This window comes from Triticum dicoccoides, chromosome 1A, assembly GCF_002162155.2.
Source record: "Triticum dicoccoides isolate Atlit2015 ecotype Zavitan chromosome 1A, WEW_v2.0, whole genome shotgun sequence".
NCBI classification, from domain to species: domain Eukaryota; kingdom Viridiplantae; phylum Streptophyta; class Magnoliopsida; order Poales; family Poaceae; genus Triticum; species Triticum dicoccoides.
In genome coordinates this window covers 139,665,986-139,684,080 of record NC_041380.1, presented here as the reverse complement: position 1 = coordinate 139,684,080, position 18,095 = coordinate 139,665,986, and positions in this window count along the sequence as shown.

Here is an 18,095-nt window from a genome sequence, read left to right as displayed (position 1 = left end):
CCCCTGGCAAATTCATGATGATCCTATTACTTCACACCCAAACTTATTTTTAAATATATAGACAAGGTATTGCTTACCTTTCATCTCCTCGAGCTGCCTCTTGGTAAGGCCGAGCTCGTTCTTGGACCGCTCCAGGTCCTGCTTCAGTACAGAGACCTCCGCAGTATGTGCGGTAGCAGCCAGCAACGAAGCCTACACATACACATAAATATATTCTGATTAGACTCATGAGTCATCATTTGATCCTCTATTGGGCCTTTCTTCTCGAACGCCGAACAGAACATCAGGGGCTACTATCTATGTGGTAATATTTTCTTATATTTTGATTGCTTACGTCAAAGCCTGTTAGGAGGCTGGCGCAAGCTTCGGTCAGTCCGTTCTTGGCGGACTGAACTTTCTCGATCACTGGACTCATGATAGTGCGGTGCTCTTCGTCGATGGAAGCGCCGCGAAGCGCTTCCAGCAAGTTGTCCGTTGCCTCTAGATGGACAGAGGACACCGGCACGAGCGGCTGGCCCCCCTTAACGGGGGATCGCCTGCCGGAGTCTGGAACCATCGAAGGTTCTAACGCAGTGTTCGGCTGGGGGCCGAACTCGGAGCCCGTGGGAGTTTTGCTCCCTTTGCGCCCAGGGTCCGGGAGGTCGCCTCGAGGCGCCCCCAGGACCACCTTCCCTCGGCTCGGTGCCTTTCGATACAACACCTCAACATTGTCCGTAGGGCGAGGGGTGGAGGCGGTCGGAAGAGAACCGTTGTTCATATCCGACGAGTCCAATGAACCGCTCGACGAAGATATGTCGAGATGAGCTCGGGACAGACTGCATAATCATGTGCGGCATGAGGAGAAGTAGTGCAATAAAACATACCATGAATTACTATGGTGTCCGGATACTTACGACTTCTCCAGGGGCTTGACCCTGGGTAGCCACTCGTCGCCGCTGTAGGCGGCCGTCGTGGAGCAGTCCGGAGGGAGGGTCCTTCCCTTCTTGGACCCTTCGGCCTCCTCGGTTGGGTCGGCCTTCCTTTTCTTGTCTCCCCCGACTAGGGGGGAGAACTTTCCTCCTCCTCCTCGTTTTCGTGGGAGGAGTGCGCGTCAGAGTCATCGGACGATGAGTCCGATACAACCTTGTGCCGGAGACCCTTTCGGGTCCCCGTGGCCTTCTTATTGATCTTCTTCGCCGGCACCTCGTAAGGTGCCGGAGCCAGCATCTCCGTTAGGAGAGCATCTGCAGGATCTTCAGGCAGGGGGGTTGGGTAATCGAGCTCCTCCGTTGTCTTTATCCAGTCCTGTTAATGACATGGAAGCTTAGATCCCAAACATGATTTAACTGGGGAAAATAAATACCTATGAGATATCAAAACTTAGAAGATTGGCATGGCGCTTTGTGCTGAGTCCGCGGTCCTCGGTGAGGGAAGGAGGTACCTCGGCGCCCTTGAACAGCACCCTCCAGATGTCCTTGTGCGTCGTGTCATAGAGCTCTCACAGCGTCTAGTGCTTGGTCAGGTCGAACTCCCACAAATTGAATGCCCGTCGTCGACACGGGAGAATCCAGCGGAAGAGCATGACCTGGACCACGTTGACGAGCTTGATTTTCTTGCTCATCATGTTCCTGATGCAGGTCTGGAGTCCGGTCAGCTCTACTAAAGAACCCCAGGACAGGCCCTTCTCTTTCCAGGAAGTGAGCCGCATGGGTATTCCGGATCAAAATTTGGGGGCCGCCACCCTGTTGGTGTCGCGCGGCTCGGTGATGTAGAACCACCCCGATTGCCACCCCTTTATGTTCTCCACATAGGAGCCTTCGAGCCAGGTGACGTTAGGCATTTTTCCCTACATGGAGCCTCCGCACTCTGCTTGCTGGCCAACCACCACCTTCGGTTTGACATTGAAGGTTTTCAGCCACAGGCCGAAATGGGGCCTAATGCGGAGGAAGGCCTCGCACACGACGATAAACGCCGAGATGTTGAGGATGAAATTGGGGGCCAGATCATGAAAATCCAGCCCGTAGTAGAACATGAGCCCGCGGACAAACGGGTGGAGAGGAAATCCCAGTCTGTGGATGAAGTGGGTAAGAAAAACTACCCTCTCATGGGGTTCGGGCGTAGGGATGATCTACCCCGCATCTGGCAGCCGGTGCGCGATATCCACGGCCAGATATCTGGCTTCCCGTAACTTTGTGATGTTCTCCTCCGTGACGGAGGAGACCACTTGCCTACCGCTCCGGACATGCTTGGAGTGGTTTGAGAAGAAAGACACGAACATGGGCGCTGGAGCTCGAGTGTGTGAGAATGGGTAAGCAAGGGGGAAGAAGGCATGGGTAAAAAGGGTGAATCCTTGTCCCTTTAAAAGGGCGGAAGAGGCGACGCGCCTCCCCACTTGCCTGGTAAAATCGCTTATACCCCAAGCATCGTAATTGATGGTGCGGTTGGGTTACCCATGTCCGTATTGATGAGAATCCCGTAATAAGAGGGACACGATCTCTGCTTTGACAAGACGTGTCTAAAAAACCGCCTCGCGATATGTGCGGTGCTGGTTGAGAAAAACGGTTCGAATAATGACCGGGCCATGATGTGATGTCATGCTGTCAAAATGTGTCAGCAGATTAGATTTGTGGAAATATTATTCTCTCTACGGTGGTATGTGGAACTTCTTTTGCAGAGCCGGACACTATCCTTGTGTTCAAAATCTTCCATGGAGTATTCGGAGGAGGAACCCGCCTTGCAATGCCGAAGACAAAATTGCGCATCAGACTCATCGTCATTGAAGCCTGGTTCAGGGGCTACTGAGGGAGTCCTGGATTAGGGGGTCTTCGGATAGCCGGACTGTTGGACTATGAAGATACGAGATTGAAGACTTCATCCCGTGTCTGGATGGGACTTTCCTTGGTGTGGAAGGCAAGCTTGGCAATACGGATATGTAGATCTCCTCCCTTGTAACCGACTCTTGTAACCCTAACCCCCTCCGGTGTCTATATAAACCGGAGGGTTTAGTCTGTAGGATAACATACAATCATACCATAGGCTAGCTTCTAGGGTTTAGCCTCTACGATCTCATGGTAGATCAACTCTTGTAATACTCATATCATCAATATCAATCAAGCGGGACGTAGGGTATTACCTCCATCAAGAGGGCCCGAACCTGGGTAAACATTGTGTCCCCTGCCTCCTGTTACCATCCGCCTTAGACGCACAGTTCGGGACCCCTACCCGAGATCTGCCGGTTTTGACACTGACAACCAAACTATATGATTTTGTAGGGATGAACATTCTTTTGCCATGTTATTTTGAGAAGACATAATTGCTTAATTAGTATGCTTGAAGTATTATTATTTTTATGTCAATATTAGACTTTTGTCTTGAATCTTTCGGATCTGAATATTCATGCCACAATAAGGAGAATTACATTGAGAATTATCCTAGGTAGCATTCCACATCAAAAATTCTATTTTTATCATTTACCTACTCAAGGACGAGCAGGAATTAAGCTTGGGGATGCTTGATACGTCTCCAACGTATCTATAATTTTTGATTGTTTCATGCTATTATATTATCTGTTTTGGATGTTAACGGGCTTTATTTTACACTTTTATATTATTTTTGGGACTAACCTACTAACCCAAGGCCTAGTGCAAATTGTTGTTTTTTTGCCTATTTCAGTGTTTCGCAGAAAAGGAATATCAAACGGAATGAAACCTTCAGGAGAGTTATTTTTGGAACAAACGTGAACCATAGGACTTGGAGTAGACGTCAAGCAACCAACGAGGTGGCCACGAGGCAGGGGGCGCGCCTACCCCCGTGGGCGCGCCCTCCCCCCTCATGGGCCCCTCATGGCTCCACCGACCTACTTCCTCCTCCTATATATATTCATATACCCCAAAAACATCTAGGAGCACCATGAAACCCTATTTCCACTGCCACAACCTTCTATACCCAAGAGATCCCATCTTGGGGCCTTTTATGGAGCTCTGCCGGAGGGGGCATCGATCATGGAGGGCCTCTACATCAACTCCATGGCGCCTCCAATGATGTGTGAGTAGTTTACTTCAGACCTTCGGGTCCATAGCTATTAGCTAGATGGCTTCTTCTCTCTCTTTGAATCTCAATACAAAGTTCTCCTCGATCTTCTCGGATATCTATTCGATGTAACTCTTTTTGTGGTGTGTTTGACGAGATCTGATGAATTGTGGGTTTATGATCAAGTCTATCTATGAACAATATTTGATTCTTCTTTGAAATCTTTTATGTATGATTGGTTATCTTTGCAAGTCTCTTCGAATTATCAGTTTGGTTTGGCCTACTAGATTGATCTTTCTTGCAATGGGAGAAGTCCTTAGCTTTGGGTTCAATCTTGCGGTGCTCGATCCTAGTGACGGAAAGGGAAACAACACGTATTGTATTGTTGCCATCGAGGATAAAAAGATGGGGTTTATATCATATTGCTTGAGTTTATCCCTCTACATCATGTCATCTTACCTAATGCGTTACTCTGTTCTTATGAACTTAATACTCTATATGCATGCTGGATAGCGGTCGATGTGTGGAGTAATAGTAGTAGACACAGGCAGGAGTCGGTCTACTTGTCACAGACGTGATGCCTATATACATGATCATGCCTAGATATTCTCATAATTATTCGCTTTTCTATCAATTGCTCGACAGTAATCTATTCACCCGCCGTAATACTTATGCTATCTTAAGAGAAGCCACTAGTGAAACCTATGGCCCCGGGTCTATTCTCCATTATATTAATCTCCAAAGTTATTTCTAGCACCGTTTATTTTGCAATCTTTACTTTCAATCTATATTATAAAAATACCAAAAATATTTATCTTATCATTATTATCTCTATCAGATCTCACTCTCGTAAGTGACCGTGAAGGGATTGACAACCCCTTTATCGCGTTGGTTGCGAGGGACTTGCGTGTAGTCTCCTATTGGAGTACCTTGGTTCTCAAAAACTGAGGGAAATAGTTACGCTACTTTGGTGCATCACCCTTTCCTCTTCAAGGGAAAACCATCGCAGTGCTCAAGAGGTAGGAGATACCACGACGTCGAGTGCCCATAATTGTTCCCGTGTAGTTGGTTAGTGCGTATAGGTCGATGGCCAGACTCAGATCAAATACCAAGATCTCCTTAAGCGTGTTATTTTGAAGTAACCGCGGACGCCGACCAGGGTCAGGCCCACCTCTCTCCTAGGTGGTCTCAACCTGCCCTGTCGCTCCGCCACAAAGATCCACTCAGAGGGCCGTCGGGACAAATGTCCTTTCAACCCCCAATCCGTGAATCACTCGCGGGTACTCTACGAGCTGACCCGACTTTAGTCACCATAAGTATCACATATTATGTATATAAGTATATACCCGTAATCACCTCCCGAGTGATCATGGCCCGATAGTATAGCATGGCAGACGAACAAGAATTTAGGGCCACTCATGGAATACTAAGCATTTAGGATTGCAAGTAAAGGTAACAACAGTAATAGCAAAGGCAGGCTGTGCATCAGAATAAGATTAACGGAAAGCAGTAACATGCTACACTACTCTAATGCAAGCAGTAGAGAGAAGAATAGGCAATATCTGGTTGATCAAGGGGTCGTCGTCGATGTAGTCGATCACGGGGGGTATCGGCGGCAGTCTCGAGGTCTACCGAAAAGAAGTAATGGAGGGGGAACACAATTAAATAATAGAGCAATCAAAGCAACACAAAGCATAACATGGCAATACGTGGTGCTAGGGGTGACCTAACGCAGTAGTAGGCGATATCGGCAAAGGGGGGCATCCGGAAAAGTATTCCCGGTGTTTCGCGTTTTTGGACGGACGGACTGGAGGGGGAAAGTTGCAGGTTTGCTATGCTAGGGACGCGTGACGGACGAACAGGCTGCGTATTCGGATTCGTCTCATTTTTCAGAGCAATTTTCATATACAAATTATTTTCATCGGAGTTACAATTTATTTTATATGATTTTCAAAGTTTTTTTAAACAATTTCTAGAATTTCTATTTCTCTTTTTAATTCTGAAATTCACCAGTTAAAACTGGGTGCACCCGGTGTAGTGCACCCACGGGTGCACCAGAGGCTAGCAGTGGGGCCAGTCAACTGTTGTCTATGGTTCACTAGTCAGCGGGTCGGGCGGGACCCAGGTGTCAGTGTTTTTATTAGGAGGAGTTTTAATTAGGTAGTTTAGATAACTTAGATGGGGTCCACCAGTCAGTGGTTAGGTTAATTAACTAAATTAACTAATCAACTAATTAACTGTTTCACTAATTAATTCTTTTATGTATTATTTTTATTTATTTATCTTCTTTTTTAGGGGCGGTCCCAGTGGCTGAGGTACAGGGCCTCCAGGGGGGTCGCTGTGCTCGGCACTCGCACAGGCAGAGGCCGCCGACGGTGACCAGTGCCGCGGTGCCATAGCCAGGGCGAGCAGTTGTTGTCGGTGTCAAAACCAGCGGATCTCGGGTAGGGGGTCCCGAACTGTGCGTCTAAGGCGGATGGTAATAGGAGGCAGGGGACACGATGTTTACCCAGGTTCGGGCCCTCTTGATGGAGGTAATACCCTACGTCCTGCTTGATTTATCTTGATGATATGAGTATTACAAGAGTTGATCTACCACGAGATCGTAGAGGCTAAACCCTAGAAGCTAGCCTATGGTATGATTGTATGTTGTCCTACGGACTAAACCCTCCGGTTTATATAGACACGGGAGGGGGCTAGGGTTACACAGAGTCGGTTACAAGGGAGGAGATCCACATATCCGTATTGCCAAGCTTGCCTTCCACGCCAAGGAAAGTCCCATCCGGACACGGGACGGAGTCTTCAATCTTGTATCTTCATAGTCCAACAGTCCGGCCAAAGGATATAGTCTGGCTATCCGGAGACCCCCTAATCCAGGACTCCCTTAGTAGCCCCTGAACCAGGCTTCAATGATGATGAGTCCGGCGCGCAGATTTGTCTTCGGCATTGCAAGGCGGGTTCTTCCTCTGAATACTCCATGGAAGATTTTGGACACAAGGAAAGTGTCCGGCTCTGCAAAACAAGTTCCACATACCACCATAGAGATAATAATATTTCCACAAATATAATCTGCTGACACGCTTGACAGCATGACATCATACTACGGCCCAGTCATTATTCGAACCGCTTTTCTCAACGAGCACTGCACATATCGCGAGGCAATTTTTTCTTGACACGTCTTGTCAAAGCAGAGATCATGTTCCCTTATCACGGGATTCTCATCAATACGGGTATGGGTAACCCAACCGTTCCATCAGTTACGGTGTTCGGGGAATAAGCGATTTTACCAGGTAAGTGGGGAGGCGTATCGCCTCCTTCGCCCTTATAAAGGGACAAAGATTCACCCTTTTTACCCACGCCTTCTTCCTCCTTGCTTATCCATTCTCACGCACTCGAGCTCCAGCACCCAAGTTCGCGTCTTTCTTCTCAAACCACTCCAAGCATGTAACACCCCGGATGTAACTTACCCAATTTGTACTCCAACTCTTGCCGTTTCCGGCGTTAAGTTATTTTATTTTCTCGGGTTCGGGTCTTTGTCTCCGAGTGTTGTTATCGTTGTCATGCATCTCATATCATGTCATCATATGCATTGCATTTGCATACGTGTTCATCTCATGCATTCGAGCTTTTTCCCCGTTGTCCGTTTTGCATTCCGGCGCTTCGTTCTCCTCCGGTGGTCATTTCTACCTTTCTTTTGTGTGTGGGGATTAAACATTTCCGGATTGGACCGAGACTTGCCAAGCGGCCTTGGTTTACTACCGGTAGACCGCCTGTCAAGTTTCGTACCATTTGGACTTCGTTTGATGCTCCAACGGTTAACCGAGGGACCGAAAAGGCCTCGTGTGTGTTGCAGCCCAACACCCCTCCAATTTGTCCCAAAACCCACCAAAACCCTCTCCATCATCTAGAGCGTTCGATCACGATCGCGTGGCCGAAAACCGCACCTCATTTGGACTCTCCTAGCTCCCTCTATGCCTATATATAGATCCCCTCTCGAAAATCCCGGGTCTCCTCTCCCCCTAACCCTAGAAAAACTCCTCCCGCCGCCGCCGGACGAAAATCCGCGCGTCGGACGTGTCCGCCCGGCTCCGCCGGACGAATCGCGCCGCGCCACGTGTCCCTGGGCCGGTCCCCAGTTCGCCGCCGACCCCACGGGCCCGCGAGGCCCGTGGAGGGCCCTCCCGGCCCGGCCTCCGCCACCTCCTTCCACCGTTCGCCGCCCCCGCGCCCGGCCGCTGCGGCGCCATTGCCGGTCGCCGCTCGAAAACTCCTCAGCCGCGCCGCGCCCGCGCCGGCCGGAGCCCCCTCGCCGCCTCACCTCGCCGCGGAGCGCCGCCCCGCCGCCACTCCGGCTCCCCGGCGGCCGGATCCGGCGAGATCCGGCCCGGGAGCGCCTCCCCGCCGCCTCCTCGTCAACTCCGGCGGCCCCATCGCCATTTCCGGTGATCCTCGGTTCGCGTGATGCTACAGTGATCCCAGATCCAGATCCAGACGTGGTTGACTTTCTCCCGAAACCATAGTTCATATGCTCCTGTTCATCGCATCGTAACTTTGCATATGTAACTCCGCTTTGGGCATATAGCATATCAAAATGTCCGTCTCGGAGAGCACATCATTTCATTCCATTGCATCATTTTCATTTGAGTTCATCTTGATGCCCGAAATGCTGTTAGAAGAGGGCTACTTGAGATAATTGCCAGATCTGCTGCTCTATTTAGATATTTGTCATTTTTGCCATGATTATTGTGTGCATGATATGACCTGGAGCTCTATATATGTTTTGTTAAGGGTTTTGCCATCTTTCCAGAGGTGCAACCCATGTATTTTTGTGATGTGTGTGGTTACTAGCACAAGCTTGCCAACTGAGGCACTTGGTAATGCTGATTTCAGGGACTTAGCATTTCCACTAAGTCCTTGACCTGTTTATCTCATATGGCCATATGTTCATGTTGTTTCCTAGTGATCCATTCCTCTTTTGAGGATGATCAGTAAGGATGTTTTGTTAATCTTGTAGTTCTCTATCCATCCATGTCTTTGGTTGCAATTATGGAGCACCCTAGCTTGAGTCAATCGAGCTCTACTTTTGCTACTTCGTGAATCTGGGCAGATTGTCTACTTGTTAGCGATTTTGCCGATGATGTTGTAGTTGATCCGTGCATGCTATGTTATTGTTCTTGCCATGTCTAGCTTGAATTTTGTGTATTCTTGATGGTTGTATGCTTAGATTATCATGACTTGCTCCGTAGTGAGTGCATCGAGCTCGTAAACATGCCTACTTGATATCTGTTTTCAGCATGCTCCAGTTTTCACTAAGTCTGAGAACTGATTATGTTTTTGGCATGTTCACATGCTTGCAATTGTATTTTCTGATCCCTTTTGGCTCAAGGTCACTAAGGGACTTTTGTTAAGCTCTTTGAGTAGCTCCATTCCATGCTTTACTTTGCCATGTTCAGGTCCTGTAGCATGTAGTGTTGTTGCTCCGAAGAGTGCTATCTGATCTGAAATTCCAGACAAGTGTTAATTTCACTAAGTCTGAGATATGTTTACCATATGCATTTTTGCCATGCTTGTTTGAACCGTTTAATGGATGATTTGGCCGTAGCTCAGTGCTAGACTTTCATTAAGCATCTTGAATGCATCCCTGCCATGTATTTTGTTGTCATGTTTGGGTGTTGTAGCATGTTCATATTGTTGCATTTAGATGGCTACTTGCTGTAAATCGCAGACCGGTGTCATATTTGAATCGCTTGCCATTTCCAAACCGTAACTCCGATTCCGGTGTTCTTTATATCGTTTTCAAGTGATTTCATCTCATCTTTCCAATGGCACACTTGGGTTTCCAAGTTGAGGCCAGGTTCATGCATCCCTTGTCAAATCTTGCATATGCATCCCGCATCGCATCCCGCATAGCATACCATCCTTGCATCATATTGTTTGATCCTTGCACGTGGTTCATTGTGTCCTTGTTGCTTGTTTGTCTTGTTTGGGTAGATCCGGGAGACGAGTTCGCTAACGAGGAGCCCGTTAAGTTTGCTTTCGAGGATCCAGTCAACTCTGACAACTTTGCAGGCAAGATGATCATACTCTCGAAATCACTACTATATTTGCTATGCTAGATTGCTCGCTCTTTTGCTATGCCAACACTATGATGCCTACCACTTGCTTTCAAGCCTCCCAAATTGCCATGCCAAACCTCTAACCCACCATGTCCTAGCAAACCATTGATTGGCTATGTTACCGCTTTGCTCAGCCCCTCTTATAGTGTTGCTAGTTGCAGGTGAAGATTGGAGACCGTTCCTTGTTGGAACATTATTTTCTTGTTGGGATATCATTATATTGCCATGTTATCTTAATGCATCTATATACTTGGTAAAGGGTGGAAGGCTCGGCCTCTCGCCTAGTGTTTTGTTCCACTCTTGCCGCCCTAGTTTTCGTCATATCGGTGTTATGTTCCCGGATTTTGCGTTCCTTACGCGGTTGGGTTATAATGGGAACCCCTTGATAGTTCGCCTTGATTAAAGCTTTTCCAGCAATGCCCAACCTTGGTTTTACCATTTACCACCTAGCCTCTTTTTCCCTTGGGTTTCCGGAGCCCGAGGGTCATCTTATTTTAACCCCCCCGGGCCAGTGCTCCTCTGAGTGTTGGTCCGAACCAGGCAGCCTGCGGGCCACCTCGGGGAAACTCGAGGGTTGGTTTTACTCGTAGCTTGACCTATCTGAGTGTGCCCTGAGAACGAGATATGTGCAACTCCTATCGGGATTTGTCGGCACATTCGGGCGGTGTTGCTGGATTTGTTTTAACCTGTCGAAGTGTCTTGAAGAACCGAGGTACCGAGTCTGATCGGAACATCTCGGGAGGAGGTCTATTCCTTCGTTGACCGTGAGAGCTTGTCATGGGCTAAGTTGGGACTCCCCTGCAGGGATTTGAACTTTCGAAAGCCGTGCCCGCGGTTATGGGCAGATGGGAATTTGTTAATGTCCAGTTGTAGATAACTTGAACCTTAACTTAATTAAAATGAATCAACAGTGTGAGTTACCGTGATGGTCTCTTCTCGGCGGAGTCCGGGAAGTGAACACGGTGTTGGAGTAATGCTTGCTCAGGTTGCTCTCTAGTTTCTCGCTCACGCTTTGCCTCCTCTTCTCGCTCTCTTTTGCGAACAGGATAGCCACCACATATGCTAGTCGCTTGCTGCAGCTCCACATATATTTACCTTGCCATACCTATTAAGCTTAAATAGTCTTGATCGCGAGGGTGCGAGATTGCTGAGTCCCTGTGGCTCACAGATTACTATTACACCAGATGCAGGGCCTGACGATTCCGCTCCAGGTGACGCGCTCGAGCTCAAGTGGGAGTTCTACGAGGACTCTCAATGATACTATGTTTCCTTTCCTGATGATCAGTAGTGGTGCCCAGTTGGGGGTGATCGGGACCGTGTCGCATGTTGGGTTATCTTTTATTTTGGCGCCGTAGTCGGGCCATGAGTGTTTGGATGATGTAATGTTATTTATGTACTTGATTGACGTGGCGAGTGTAAGCCAACTATGTTATCTCCCCTTTTATTATCTATATTACATGGGATGTTGTCAAGATTGCCCAACTTGCGACATATGCCTTCAATGCGATTATGCCTCTAAGTCGTGCCTCGACACGTGGGAGATATAGTCGCATCGAGGGTGTTACAAAGCATGTCCGGAGCGGGAGGCAAGTGGATGGTCTCCTCCGTCATGGAGGAGCACATCGCAAAGCTACGGGAAGCCGGATATCTGGCGGCAGACATCGCGCACTGGCTACCAGATGCGGGGAAGATCGTCCCTACGCCCGCACCCCATGAGAGGGTAGTTTTCCTAACCCACTTTGTCTGCGGACTGGGATTTCCCCTTCACCCGTTTGTCTGCGGGCTCATGTTCTACTACGGGCTAGATTTTCATGATCTGGCCCCCAATTTCATCCTCAACATCTCGGCGTTTATCATCGTGTGCGAGGCCTTCCTCCGCATCAGGCCCCACTTCGGCCTGTGGCTGAAGACCTTCAATGTTAAACCGAAGGTGGTAGTCGGCCAGCAAGTGGAGTGCAGAGGCGCCATGGTGGGCAAAATACCTAACGTCACCTGGCTCGAAGGCTCCTATGTGGAGACCATAAAGGGCTGGCAATCGGGGTGGTTCTACATCACCGAGCCGCGCGACACCAACTGGGTGGTGGCCCCGAATTTCGATCTGGAATCCCCACGTGGCTCACCTCCTGGAAAGAGAAGGGCCTATCCTGGGGTTCCCCGGTAGAGCTGACCGGACTCCAGACCTGCATCAAGAACATGATGAGCAAGAAAATCAAGCTCGTCAACGTGGTCCAGGTCATGCTCTTCCGCCGGATCCTCCCGTGTCAACGACGGGCATTCAATTTGTGGGAGTTCGACCCGGCCAAGCACCAGACGCTGCGAGAGCTCTTCGACACGACACACAAGGACATATGGAAGGTGTTGTTCAAGGGCGCCGAGGTACCTCCTCCCCTTACCGAGGACCGCGGACTCAGCGCAAAGCGCCATGCCAATCCGGTAAGTTTTTATATCTCACAGGATATTTATTTGCCCCGGTTTAATCATGTGCGGAATCTAAGCTTCCATGCCGTTAACAGGACTGGGTAGAGATGGCGGAGCAGATCAATTGCCCAGCCCCCCTGCCTGAAGATCCCGCAGATGCTCTCCTAACAGAGATGTTGGTTTCGGCACCTTACGAGGTGCCGGTGAAGAAGGCCAAGAAGAAGGCCACGGGGACCTGAAAGGGTCTCCGGCTCAAGGTTATATCGGACTCATCGTCTGATAACTCCGACGCGCCCTCCTCCCACGAAAACGAGGAGGAGGAAGAGGAAAGTTCTCCCCCCCAGCCGGGGGAGACAAGAAAAGGAAGGCCGCCCCAACCGGGGAGGCCGAAGGGTCCAAGAAGGGGAGGACCCTCCTTCCGGACTGCTCCACGACGGCCGCCTATAGCGGCGACGAGTGGCTACCCAAGGAGAAGCCCCTGGCGAAGTCGTAAGTATCCAGATACCATAGTAATTCATGGTATGTTTTATTGCACTGCTTCTCCTTACGCCGAATATGATTATGCAGTCCGTCCCGAGCCCGTCTTGACGTATCTTCGTCGGGCGGTTCTTTGGACTCATCGGATATGAATAGTGATTCACTTCCGACTGCCTCCACCCCTTGCCCTACGGAAAACGTCGAGGTGTTGTCTAAAAAGGCACAGAGCCGAGGGGAGGTAGTCCTGGGGGCGCCTTGAGGCGACCTTCAGGACCCTGGGCGCAAAGGGAGCAAGACTCCCACGGGCTCCAAGTTCACCCCAGCCGAACACTACGCTGGAACCATCAGTGGTTCCGGACTCCGGCAGGCAATCCCTCATTAAGAGGGGCGAGCCACCGGTGCCAGTGGCCTCTGTCCATCCAGAGGCACCGGAAAACTTGCTGGAAGCGCTTCATGGCACTTCCATCGATGAAGAGCACCGCACTATCATGAGTGCAGTGATCGAGAAAGTTCAGTCCACCAAAAACGGACTGACCGAAGCTTGCACCAGCCTCCTAACAGGCTTTGAGGTAAGCAATCAAAATATAGGAAAATATTACCGGATAGACAGTAGCCCCTGATGCTCTATTTGGCGTTCACGGAGAAAGGCCGAATAGAGGATCAAATAATGACTCAGGAGTCTAATCATAATATGTCTATGTGCATGTGCAGGCTTCACTGCTGGCCACTGCCGCACGTACTGCGAAGGTCGCTGCACTGAAGCAGGACCTTGAGTGGTCCGAGAAAGAGCTCGGCCTTACCAAGAGGCAGCTCGAGGAGAGCAAAGGAAAGCAATACCTTGTCTATATATTAAAAATAAATTTGGTTGTAAAGTAATAGGATCATTATGAATTTGTAAGGGGCCACAGCCGAGGTGGCGACCCTGAAGAAGGCATTGTCCGAGGCCGAAGACAAGGCGGCCAAGGAGCGCATTGAGCGGGAAAAGCAAGAAGCCCGGGTAGGCGAGGTGCAGTAAGAGCTCGAGGCTCTCGCCGAAAAACATGAGTCCTTGGAGCTTGACTCTAAGACGCGAGAGTCCGAGCTTGCGAAGGCGCTCGAAAGCGCACGGAGCGCCAAGGCTGAAGCCCACAAGGCCCTCCAGGAGATGGATGCGGTGAAGAAGATAGCAGTGGGTAAGGCATTCATTATGCAAAGCAAGCATGTGAAGGAAACTTTCCTTTTACTTACCCGAGTTCGGAGCTCTCCAGGAGCGTTCGCAGATCTTCTCCGCAGTGTACTGGATGCCTTGGAGTTTTACTGAGCTAAGGAGGGGAGCTCGACAGAAAAGTTGTTCTGGTCTCAGTATAGTGGGACCGAACACCCAATGCCCTTGAGCGACCAGCTGAAGCAACTGGTCGAGCTTCACAAGGCGGCCGAACAGGGCAAGAAGGGTCTTATAGTCCGGATGTGGCCTGGTGATCCCCTGCCTAGCAGCTACTTCAGTCTGGTGAGGCGGCTTGTGGATGCCTGCCCATGGCTTGACGTCATAAAGAGGTCCGTCTGCATCGAGGGTGCACGCAGGGCTTTTGCCCGGGCTAAGGTGCACTGGGCGAAGCTGGGCACCGTGAAGCTGGTGAAGGAGGGGCCGCCGGAGGGCAAGGAGCATCGCTGCCCCGAAATGTATTAAACAGTGTCCTGAAGGGTTTCCGCCTTGTGGCGGAGGAATGTGCCAGAGATGTAAATTTTGAATGAACATGCTCATGTGATCCTGTAATATGAAACAAGTTCATTTGCGCTATGCAATGCTTTTTGAATTTAAAATATTACCTTCTGTGCGGCCGTTTATAAAATCTGAGAGTTGGCCAGTCGTTGGCTTCTGCCCCCATGTAACTAGTATTGGGGTGTTCGGGATAAATCTGAGCACTCTTTATCCCAATTTTGGGTCCTTCGAGGGAGGTGTTCAGCACAACGAACCAGGCAATTGGACTATAAGGCTTTATCACTCTCACTTAGCCATAGAAGTCTACAATTTTAAATTTTGGTGAAGCCCCTAGTATTCGGAAGGCCGAATTGGCGGCGCTATATACGCCTAAGTCGGACAAGGCCGACTCCTTGCCCGAAGCGGAGAAAATCTTTAAGGACTTGAGACCTCTTGAACAGCGACCAGCTCTCACCTTGTCATGACAGTCAGTTTTCGGCTTTCTCTACTAAGGTGCTCGTCCAGAAGAACCGGGACACAATCGCAGTAGTTCTCCCAGCGCTACCTTAGCCGATATAGCAGAACGTAAGGTACCAAAACATGGGAGCCGGGCAAACCCAACTATTGACCCAAGACATGATTCGGAGCTGATGCATATAATGCTATAAGTTCGGGGTGCCGCACTATCGAAAGTGTTCGGACTTCACATGCCGTATTATGGGGTAAACGAAGGCCCCTAGTGTACTGACCGTACCAGAATGTACAGGTGCAAGTTGTTGTAAATGAACACATAAGAAAAAGGGATGGATAATGCAATAATAGACTAATGCTATGCATTGTTATTTAAATAATACGTTGAAGCGTACTGATACAAGTAGTGTAATAAGCAGAAAATAGAACTATTTGACATCTCCTATCCAAGGGCAAGCTGCGTATGGATAGTAAAAAGCGGATATATTGATTATTATTAGAGACCACCTGGGGGTTCCCTTGTACATCTTAGCTTCTTGCCTCCTTGGTTGTTCCTTCCCGTAATGTGTTCGGCAATCGTACTGCCGGAAAGGGCTTCCAGAGAGTAAGGTCCTGAAAGAGAAAAAATGATAAAGGTATGCAACCCCTAGGGAGGTTAAGCCGCATTGCGGGACATGCCCTGATCGTGCCCCGCCTATGCCCACGGTATTTTCAGTGCATAATTATGTATGTGCGGCACGGATTTCGTCGCTTGACTGGGACTGGGACGGGGGCCGAATTGCTAGGCGAGCTCTGAATGTGCCAGGCGATCCTGTTGCAGTTTACTCCGGACTCGCTTGACGGTGTCCGGGGGCTGTATCACCGAATTGGTGGTTTGCCTTAAAAGGATGCTTTGTGCTTCTGCTGCGAGGGCCGCAGTGTGCTCTTCCGTGCGGAGCGAGCGTTCTGTGTTTCCATTAACTGTTATGACCCCCCTAGGTCCTGGCATCTTGAGCTTGAGGTATGCGTAATGTGGTACCTCATTGAATTTTGCAAATGCGGTTCGCCCGAGAAGTGCGTGATAGCCACTGCGGAACGGGACGATATCGAAGGTTAACTCCTCGCTTTGGAAGTTGTCCGGAGATCCTAAGACCACTTCCAGTGTGGTTGAGCCCGTACAATGGGCCTCTACACCTGGGATAAGGCCCTTAAAGGTGGTTTTGGTGGGTTTGATCCTGGAGAGATCTATACCCATTTTGCGCACTGTATCCTGATAGAGCAGGTTCAGGCTGCTGCCGCCGTCCATAAGGACTCGAGTGAGGTGAAATCCGTCGATGATGGGGTCTAGGACCAGTGCGGCAGATCCGCCATGACAGATACTAGTGGGGTGGTCCCTACGATCGAAGGTGATCGGATAAGCGGACCATGGGTTGAACTTTGGGGCGACGGGCTCCATCGCATAGACGTCCCTTAGTGCATGCTTCCATTCCCTCTTGGGAATGTGGGTTGCGTATATCATGTTCACCGTCTTCACTTGTGGGGGGAATGAGGGAGTCCTGGATTAGGGGGTGTCCGGATAGCCAGACTATACCTTCGGCCGGACTCCTGGACTATGAAGATACAAGATTGAAGACTTTGTCCCGTGTCTAGAAGGGACTTGAAGGAAATATGCCCTAGAGGCAATAATAAAGTTATTATTTATTTCCTTATATCATGATAAATGTTTATTATTCATGCTAGAATTGTATTAATTGGAAACATAATACATGTGTGAATACATAGATAAACAGAGTGTCACTAGTATGCCTCTACTTGACTAGCCTGTTGATCAAAGATGGTTATGTTTCCTAGGCGTAGACATGTGTTGTCATTTGATTAATGGGATCACATCATTAGGTGAATGATCTGATTGACATGACCCATTCCATTAGCTCAGCACCCGATCGTTTAGTATGTTGCTATTCCTTTCTTCATGACTTATACATGTTCCTATGACTATGAGATTATGCAACTCCCGTTTACCGGAGGAACACTTTGTGTGCTACCAAATGTCACAACGTAACTGGGTGATTATAAAGGTGCTCTACAGGTGTCTCCAAAGGTACATGTTGGGTTGGCATATTTCGAGATTAGGATTTGTCACTCCGATTGTCGGAGAGGTATCTCTGGGCCCTCTCGGTAATGCACATCACATCAGCCTTGCAAGCCTTGCAACCAATGAGTTAGTTGTGAGATGATGTATTATGGAACGAGTAAAGAGACTTTCCGGTAACGAGATTGAACTAGGTATTGAGATACCGACGATCGAATCTTGGGCAAGTAACATACCGATGACAAAGGAAACAACGTATGTTGTTATGCGGTCTGACCGATAAAAGATCTTCGTAGAATAAGTAGGAGCCAATATGAGCATCCAGGTTCCGCTATTGGTTATTAACCAGAGACATGTCTCGGTCATGTCTACATTGTTCTCGAACCCGTAGGGTCCGCACGCTTAAGGTTTCGATGACAGTTATATTATGAGTTTATGCGTTTTGATGTACCTAAGTTTGTTCGGAGTCCCGGATGTGATCACGGACATGACGAGGAGTCTCGAAATGGTCGAGACATAAAGATTGATATATTGGAAGCCTATATTTGGATATCGGAAGTGTTCCAGGTGAAATCGGGATTTTACCGGAGTACCGGGAGGTTACCGGAACCCCCGGGAGGTATATGGGCCTTAGTGGGCCTTAGTGGAAGAGAGGAGAGGTGGCCAGGGCTGGGCCGCCCCCCCCCCCCCTAGTCCGAATAGGACAAGGAGAGGGGGCCGGCGCCCCCTTCCTTCTCTCTCTCCTCTTTCCCCTCCTCCCGAATCATATTCCAACTAGGAAAGGGGGGAATCCTACTCCCGGAGGGAGTAGGACTCCTCCTGGTGCGCCCTCTCCTGGCCCGGCCGCACCCCCCCT